Source organism: Bison bison, unplaced genomic scaffold, assembly GCF_000754665.1.
Source record: "Bison bison bison isolate TAMUID 2011002044 unplaced genomic scaffold, Bison_UMD1.0 scf7180017864158, whole genome shotgun sequence".
In the NCBI taxonomy this organism is placed as follows: domain Eukaryota; kingdom Metazoa; phylum Chordata; class Mammalia; order Artiodactyla; family Bovidae; genus Bison; species Bison bison.
Window position 1 is genome coordinate 1,283,608 of NW_011494730.1, and position 8,378 is coordinate 1,291,985.

Here is an 8,378-nt window from a genome sequence, read left to right on the forward strand (position 1 = left end):
CTCAGCACAAAGCGGGGGGCGGGTGGAACCGAGTACACCCCACGCGCCGGCGCGCACGGAACTGTTGATCCGCACGATCGGGAGCGACGTTTCCTGCGCCTAATCCCAACAAGCATGAAAACGGCTCGAGCAGCCCGCCAGCAGGCCCTTTGTCCCGGCCCCTCGCGGGGCAGCTGCAGCCGGGATCCCGCCCCCCTTTTGTGTCTCCTCCCCCGCGCCCGTCTCCGCCCTCCCCACCTCAGCTGCCCAGAGGGCCGCAAGCCTCCCAGGGCTCTCGCCTCGGGCACTTGGGCTGCACAAAGAGGGGCAGCGCCCCTAATCTGCGGGAGGAGGAGGATTAACCCTAGGGTCTGCAGGGAGGGGAGGGACTGTGGAGAGAAGAGAGAGAGGGGGCTGCGGTGTGCCGGTGATGTGGCCTGCAAGTGAGAACTTAGATGGGGCACTGGAACCGTGAGGGACACGTTTGAGCGAGTGCAAGTTAGCGGGCGGGAGGGGCCCGGTTTGTTACTCCTGCTGCTTGGACTCCTCTGGCCAGCCTCCAGCATTCAGCGTTCAGACAACTCTCAGGGCAAGAAACTCCCTAGACCTTGAAGGGTTGCCCTGGGACCTCCTCTCTCTGCACTCCTCCCAGGATCGCCTCCGCTCTGTATCTTGGCCTCTGCCCATCGTCTGAACTCCAGCAGGGCCTCTGCCGCCAACTGCCCCATGGACAGCTCTACCCAGAGGACCCACAGCCCCTCAAACCTCCCGTGTCCAAAACTGAGTTCATCTACCCCTTCCCACAAACCTGCTCACCCCACTCAGTCATCTGGGGTGTGAGCCTTGGTCCTCCTGGTCACTCCTCACACCCATCATCAGGTCCTGTCTCTTCCTCCTTGCAAACACTTCTCTAGCCTATGCCTTCCTGTCCACTCCAACTTCCCCACCTTGGTTCAGGCCACCGTCATCTCAGGTGTAATGGTAAAGAACCTGCTTGCCAATGCAGGAGACATAAGAGATGTGGGTTTGATCCCTGGGATTGGAAGATCTCCTGGAGAAAGGCATGGCAACCCCGGTTTTCTTGCCTGGAAAATCCCATGGACAGAGGAGCCTGTCGGGCTACAGTCCATGGGGTCTCACAGAGTTGGACACAACTGAAGCGACTTAGCATGCACGCACGCATCTCTCACCTGGACAACTGGAAGGGCTCCTGGTCTTCTCCCTCTGTTCCCTTCACACTGCTCTAGAGTGGGGCTTCCATCTGATTCCTAGAAATTACAACCTTTCCAAGGCTCTCCAATGGCTCAGCTTGCTTAGCTGGAAATGCAGGGCCTTCTCTGACTGCTTCCTATATCCCCACTGGCCTGATCTTTCCCCAGGGTCTAGAGTTCTCAAGTTACTGTCTAGTCCACAAAGACCTGCCTCAAGAGCCTTCCTGGAGATTTTTCCCATGAAATCTCTGAGTAGCCTTGTCCCTCACCGAACCATCCTTCAGAGCCCCAAGGTCCAGGGAACTACAGGGCAGTGGGAAGGCAGACCTTCCAGAGGCGGTGCATGCTGGCCCAGCCTTGCCCACAATATGCCTGCCCCACGCAGGACAGCAGGTCTCCTCCCTGGCGGATGTGGCCCCGCCCTTCCATGGGCTTCCTGAGGTCTTTGTGGCCTCTGAGGCCACTCCAGGTGCATGAATCTTCAGAGCTGCTAGCCACTTTTGTCCTAGATCTCTCAGGATGGACCACATCCTGAGGGCTCAGAACCCCACACTTTGCAAGCATGTCTGAGTCACACTGTTCCTGTCACCACTGTCACCAGACGCCTCCTCCTAGGAATCTGCTTCCAAGGTGCTCTTCAATCCTCATCTTAGTCATAGACAGGAAAACCCTGTATCCAACAGATATTTGTTACTGTCTACCATGTACCAGACCTTCTGGTAGGCAGTGGCCACCTAGATGAATCGGACACAGTCCCCGCCCATTGGAACTTCACAGTCAATTTCTGGAGACCCAGACATGGGTAATAAGAATGCAGTGTGATAAATGCTAATACAAGTCTGTCCATGGTGCTACGTAAGCACTTTCTAAAACGTGTTCCAATGGGTAGGAAGTAAAAGATTTCCAAGTTCAAAGGGGATGATCAGGAGAGCGTTCAAGGGGGGCTGATGTGGAGGATGTGACCAGGAGGATGAGTAAAAGCAGACAAGGAAGACAGCATCCTAGGCAAAGTGAAAGAGGACTTGCCCTGGGGAGCCAAGAACCAGGAGCCTCCAAAAGTTCAGAAGCCGGGCACTGTCCCAGAAACAATCTCTCTGAGCCAGCAACCACAATGAGGAGTGAGGCTTTACCTGTACAACTGTTATGAATGCTTGCTCTCATGGGGTTTGGCCTGAGACATCACATCACTTCCTGGGGTCCTGGGGAGTATAATAAAGTCAGTAAAGTATCCCACTTATCTGTGAACCACTCGAGCCTCTGTCTTCAGGTATACCCAGAACCTTCACAGTTTGAGAGAGTCTAAAGGAGGAATGAGTACAGGCCAGGAGTCCCAGAAGCCAGTCCTCTGAAGAAAGGGCTTCTGCTCCAGGTCATTGGATTTCATTATGGAAGCCAACAAGACTTCCTTAAAGGACCCTCCCTAATTAATATCAACTAAACTTGTTTCTGCAGGAACCATGCAGCATGGGGTCAGTCCAGAACATGCAGGTGGACACAGATGTATATGTGTGTGTCAAAACCCTGTGAAGAAGACCAGATCTTTCCTCTGGTGCATCTGGTGGGTTTCAATGCCATACTCCATTCCCCTCCCTCGATTTTATTCCTACTTGCATCTGTGTGTTATTCTTGTCCCTGCTTCTTCCCATTCTCAGCATCATCTTTCCTAACTCACTTCTCTATTTCAGCCCAAATGACCTTCCTAACAACATCGGCAATAAGAGAAGGAAGAAGGAAGAGGAGGAGGCAGAGGGTAGGAGGAGGAGAAGAGTGTCCTCTTAGATCGCTAACTTTGCGACAGGGCAGCCACTGTTCTTGGTGCTTTATCTGTGTTAAGTCACCTAATTCTTAGAAGAAAGATACAATGATCATCCTCCAATCTGTGGATGAAGAAACCGAGGCCCAAGTTGTCGAGCAACTTGCCTTAATTCACATAATTGGCTGGAGGCAGAGCCAGGATTCAAGCCTAGGCAGTCTGGCTGCAGAATCAATTCTCTAACCACCTCAAAGTCCACAACCATTCCCTACCTGCCTTTATAACCATCTTCATTTCCTCCTACCCTACCCTATTCCATCCCAAACTCATTCTCATTATCATCCTTTCCTGCACATATTATCCCCGTCCCACTTACTCCATGCCCAATTGCATCCCCATTTGTTACCACCGTCACCACCACCCAACCTTTGAATCTTCCCCATTCCTATGCCCTTCCTCTTCCTTCCACCCCTTATAAAATTGGCTTTAGATTCTTTTTTTTTTTTAATATTTATTTGGCTGTGCCAAGTCTTAGTTGTGGCACACATCTTGTGGGGTCTTTCATTGTGGCATGCAGGCTCAGGATTTGCTCTACAGCACATGGGCTCAGTAGTCGAGGCTGGGGAATGAACCTGCGTCTCTGGCATTGCAAGGCGGATTCTTAACCACTGGACCACCAAGGAAGTCACTAAATTCTTTTTCAAGTTCACTAGCCTTATGAACAAGAGCTAAATTCACTTAAATTTTTGGAGCTCTAGTTTCCTCTTCTGTTCAAGGTAAGAAAGCAAGTACCATCTACTTTATAGGCTTGCTGTGAATATTAAATAATGCTCTTGAAATTGCCTTGTAATTTGCAGAATATTTTATAGCCCAGTATGTTGTTGTTCTGTTAATTTGCTTTGGTATTATTTTTTGCCCCATCTAGAAGCAAATGTTTTAATTTCAGTAATTGACCATTTGTTTTCTAAACAGTGAAATTTTTATGCTGTTTTGAAACTAATTTTAAAGAAGGCTACTGAAATGGTAATCTTTATTGTTTGTGCTTATTAATAATTTAAGGAAAATAAAAGTAAATGTTGCTTTATTAACCAGGTTGGGAATATGTTCCATGGGACGTCCTACAAATGAAATGGTTGTGAATGAGGGTGCTGTAGGACTCGATGGGGAGGAGGGGAGATGGGAATAAAGAATGGGAAAGAAGATGGAGAAGTGGATGTGAACGAGGTAGAGATAAAGAGCCTAGAATACAGATACAGATGAGAAAAGAATGATTAAGCTGTGCTGAGACTTCCCATGTGCCATTTTACTCTCAATATAACCCCAGGAAGCAGTTTCTCTATTATCCTATTTTATAGGTGAAAAAAAACCCAAAGTTTCTTCAGGTGGGTTCCATTTCTGGCAGGACAGATATAATCATCTCTCTTCTCACATTCCACCTCACAGCTCGGGCCAGAAAGAAACATGTTTTTTTTCATAGAGACTCCTTGCCTGAGAAACAGGTTTATCTGTGCCCAGAAAGGGTCGTCTAAGCTAGGGAGCATCCCCATGACCCACCTAAGAGTAAGTTCAGTGGAACTAAGCAAGAGGTGGGAATTTGCCATTGGGATGGAAAGGGGAGGAGACTTGATAGCAGGTGTCTGCTTCATGCTGCAGCTTTACAGGTAACCTTCAGATGTCTGCTTCCTCCTTCATATGGGAAAACCAAGGCAAGAGAAGGTTCTACTTCTTCCGATTCCTTGTGCCTAGAGTGCCTGAAATCCTCATACAGCCTGCCAGGACTCACAAATCCCCTCACCTATGAATTAATTTCTACTCCCAAAACTCACCCTGCTGCTGCTGCTGCTAAGTCACTTCAGTCGTGTCCGACTCTGTGCGACCCCATAGATGGCAGCCCACCAGGCTCCCCTGTCCCTGGGATTCTCCAGGCAAGAACACTGGAGTGGGTTGCCATTTCCTTCTCCAATGCATGAAAGTGAAAAGTGAAAGTGAAGTCGCTCAGTCGTGTCTGATTCTTAGTGACCCCATGGACTAAGCCCACCAGGCCCCTCCGTCCATGCGATTTTCCAGGCAAGAGTACTGGAGTGGGGTGCCATTGCCTTCTCTGGAAACTCACCCAGATAGGAGCAAAATCTTCTAGGTTGATTTCCTGATTCCCTACCCCAACCTGTCTCAGGTACAATCACCACCTTGATCTCCTTTTATACGGGAAACTCCTTTTGTATGAGACACTCAGATACTCCCCTGATTATTACCGAGCTCTAGTTGGTGTGCGTGCGCGTGTGCATATACAGGTGAATTTTGGGAATAGGGGTCAGAATGGCTACATGCTCATCTAACAGACGAGGAGCCTGAGGCAGGGAAATGAGAAGGGAGATGTTGCTGACTCATCTAGGAATGGCAAATTATCTTGTGGAGTTTCTAGTACCTTGTTTCTTCACAATATTTAACATTTTTCAAATCAATTCCATTTCTGTTATTTGGCTACAGAGTAGGTGCAGCCAACCCTACCTTTCAGCGGAGAACCTATAGTCAAAGTCAAGCAGCATTAACCTTGGGAGTTATTTGAGTACTTTACTTAGTGAGGCAAGAATGACTAGAGTCACCTTGCCTTAAGAACTTTGCCCAGAGAACGATAATTACCCTCAGGAGTCCCTTACTAAATTAGCAACCTATGGGTCTGCTCCCCACTGTAATACTATCCCCTTATATGTGATCAGAGTTTGATAGTTTACAGAACCTTTCCCTCTATTTTCCCATAGCTTTCTCATGACTACAATGGGAGGTAAGTGACGGCAAGCCTTTTTATAGAAGAGGAAATAGGCACTCACAGAGGTTAAGCGACTTGCACAGAGTTAACCAGCTTGCATTGGAGCCAGGACCTTACTCTTTCAACCAACACTCAGCTGCCCAGCTCTCACCCAGGTCTGTAATGATTCCCAGGGCAGCAATGTGGCAGGACTTAAAGAAAAGGGATGAATGTGTTCAGGGAGGGTTGCTGGCTCAGTGGGAATGCCTTGGCATTTGGATAATTCCTTGTGTCAGACTGTCCTGGGCAGTGTCCTAGGGTCCCAATTTAGCATCTTTGTTCCCGAGACCTGAGATACCAGTAGGACTGCCTACCTAATTATTGGGTCAAAGGTTGATCAGTGGTAAAGAATTCACCTACCAATGCAGGAAATACAGGTTTGATCCCTGGGTCGAGAAGATTCCCTGGAGAAGGAAATGGCAACCCACTCTAGTATTCTTGCCTGGAAAATTCCATGGTCTGAGAAGCCTCGCGGGCTACAGTCCATGGGGTTGTGAAGAGTCAAACACAATTAAGCACATACATACACATATTTTTAAAGCCCTCCCGCTCCTCTCTCCTCCCTGCCACTGAGAACCACAGGTCTGTGGTCTCAGCTTTCTCAATTTTGGACACTGGTCCTCTTTCTATTGTCCATCCCCTGCCATTCTTCTTTTCTCCCAGGGCAGTTTCAGGACATGCTTCTCTTGGACCCTATCAGCTAGAAAGCATCAAGAGTTACTGAAGCTTGAGCCCCCATGCCTCTGAGGCTTAAGGAGTGAAGTGAAAGTCGCTCAGTCACCGACCCCATGCTCCTCTGTCCACGGATTCTCCAGGCAAGAATACTGGAGTGGGTTGCCATTCCCTTTGCCAAGGGATCTTTCCAACCCAGGGTTCAAACCTGGATCTCCTGCATTGCAGGCAGACTTTACGGACTGAGCTGCCAGGGAAGCTGAGGCTTAAGGGGGCTGTTCCTTTAAGAAGGCTGGTTCCCAGGACTAATGGGGGAGGGTGTACTAGGAAGGACGAGGCGGATGGGGCAGGGCAGTTGGTAGAGTAGGGAGAGGACCCCACCCCCGCCCCCTGCAGGCCTCACCTAATCGCCACTCTCTGCGTTATTACCCGCCTAACGCAGCGTGCTTTTAAATAAAATATGCAAAGATTTCTCTCTCAAATTATCTCCCCGGGCAAGCTAGCTCAACTCTAGCTTGTTAATAGAAAAAATGCTAATAGGTTCTCCCACCTCGTTCCCTCAGCCCCTAGGCCCTGGACAGCGCGTGTGATTCCTTCTTTCGGGGAATTTCTGTTTCCATTGAAACCAATTTTTAGGAGAATGGGAGAGCTTTCCCCAGGTACCGTTCGAAGGTAGAATCTTGGAAGGGAGGGAACGGCTCAGGTAAGAGTCTGAGGAAATCACTGTGTTATGGGGCTTGCCTCTTTCCGAGCCTCCTTTTCCTCATCTGAGATCTCAGTTAGTCCTTCACTGGGCTGGTGCAGGATAGGCGCACCTTTCCAGTTTAAACCTGCTGTGCTTGGAGGATACCGAGGTGGAGAAGACAGGCTCACTTCTGTCCTCAAGAAGCTTACAGTCTAGCAGGAAAAAAAAAACAAACCCCAGACCACTTACAATTTGAAAAGCAATTATAAGACATCTTAATCAAGCAATCAAAATCAGTGTCAAAGTAGGGAGACAAATGGATATCCACCTCCTAATATGGACCCAATCCTAGGAAACATTCCTGCCTAAGATGCAGGATCTGAGGGATGAAGAACCAAGGAGGAAACCATCAGACAAACCTAAATTCAAGGTCAGGCTCCGCTGGCAAGAACTTCTTAGAAATAGCAATGTTACGAAAGAAGAATGAACTGTTCCAGGTTAATTGGGCTAAAGAGCAAAGACAACTAAATGGAGAGCATCACCCGGATCATTTACTGGCTTTAGAGAAGGACAGTGTCTGTGAAGCACATCATTGGGACATTTAGCGAAATGTGAATATGGATTGTCTTACACACATTTTATTGTGTCTATTTACATTTCCTGAAATGGTCATCAAATTAGGGTTACATAGAAGAGTATCCTTGTTTGGGGGAAATATATGTAGAAATGTATATGGATAAAAGCTTGTATTTACAACGTAATGTCAGATGGTTCAGCAACTACTGTGACAAAATGTTAATGAATGGGGAATCAGGGGAGAAATTTAGGGTTGTTCATTGACTTATTCTTGCAACTTTTCTGTAGGTTTGAAAATTTTCAAAATAAAACATTGAAAAAAGAAAAAATATAATTGGCTTTTTAAAAGTATGATAATGATATTGTAGCTATGATTTTTAAAGTCCTTATCTTTTAGGGACATTTGATACATAAAACATTTTCAGATGCAATAAAATGATCTGTATTATTTGCTTAACAATAATACAGGAGGAGGGATGTAGTTGGAAGTTCAGGTGAAACCAGATCCTTGTGCATTGATAACTGAAGTTGTGTGATGGGGAAGTTCTCTTGTTTTTTCTTGCATTTGAATTTTCTATAATTAAAAAAGTGTTGTTTTTGAGAAAAGCAGTTACAAGAAATATGATGAGTGTCAGAAGGAAAGTATGGGTCTGGCAGGGGAACGTAGTCCAGTCTGAGGGGTTTGAAAAGTGAAAG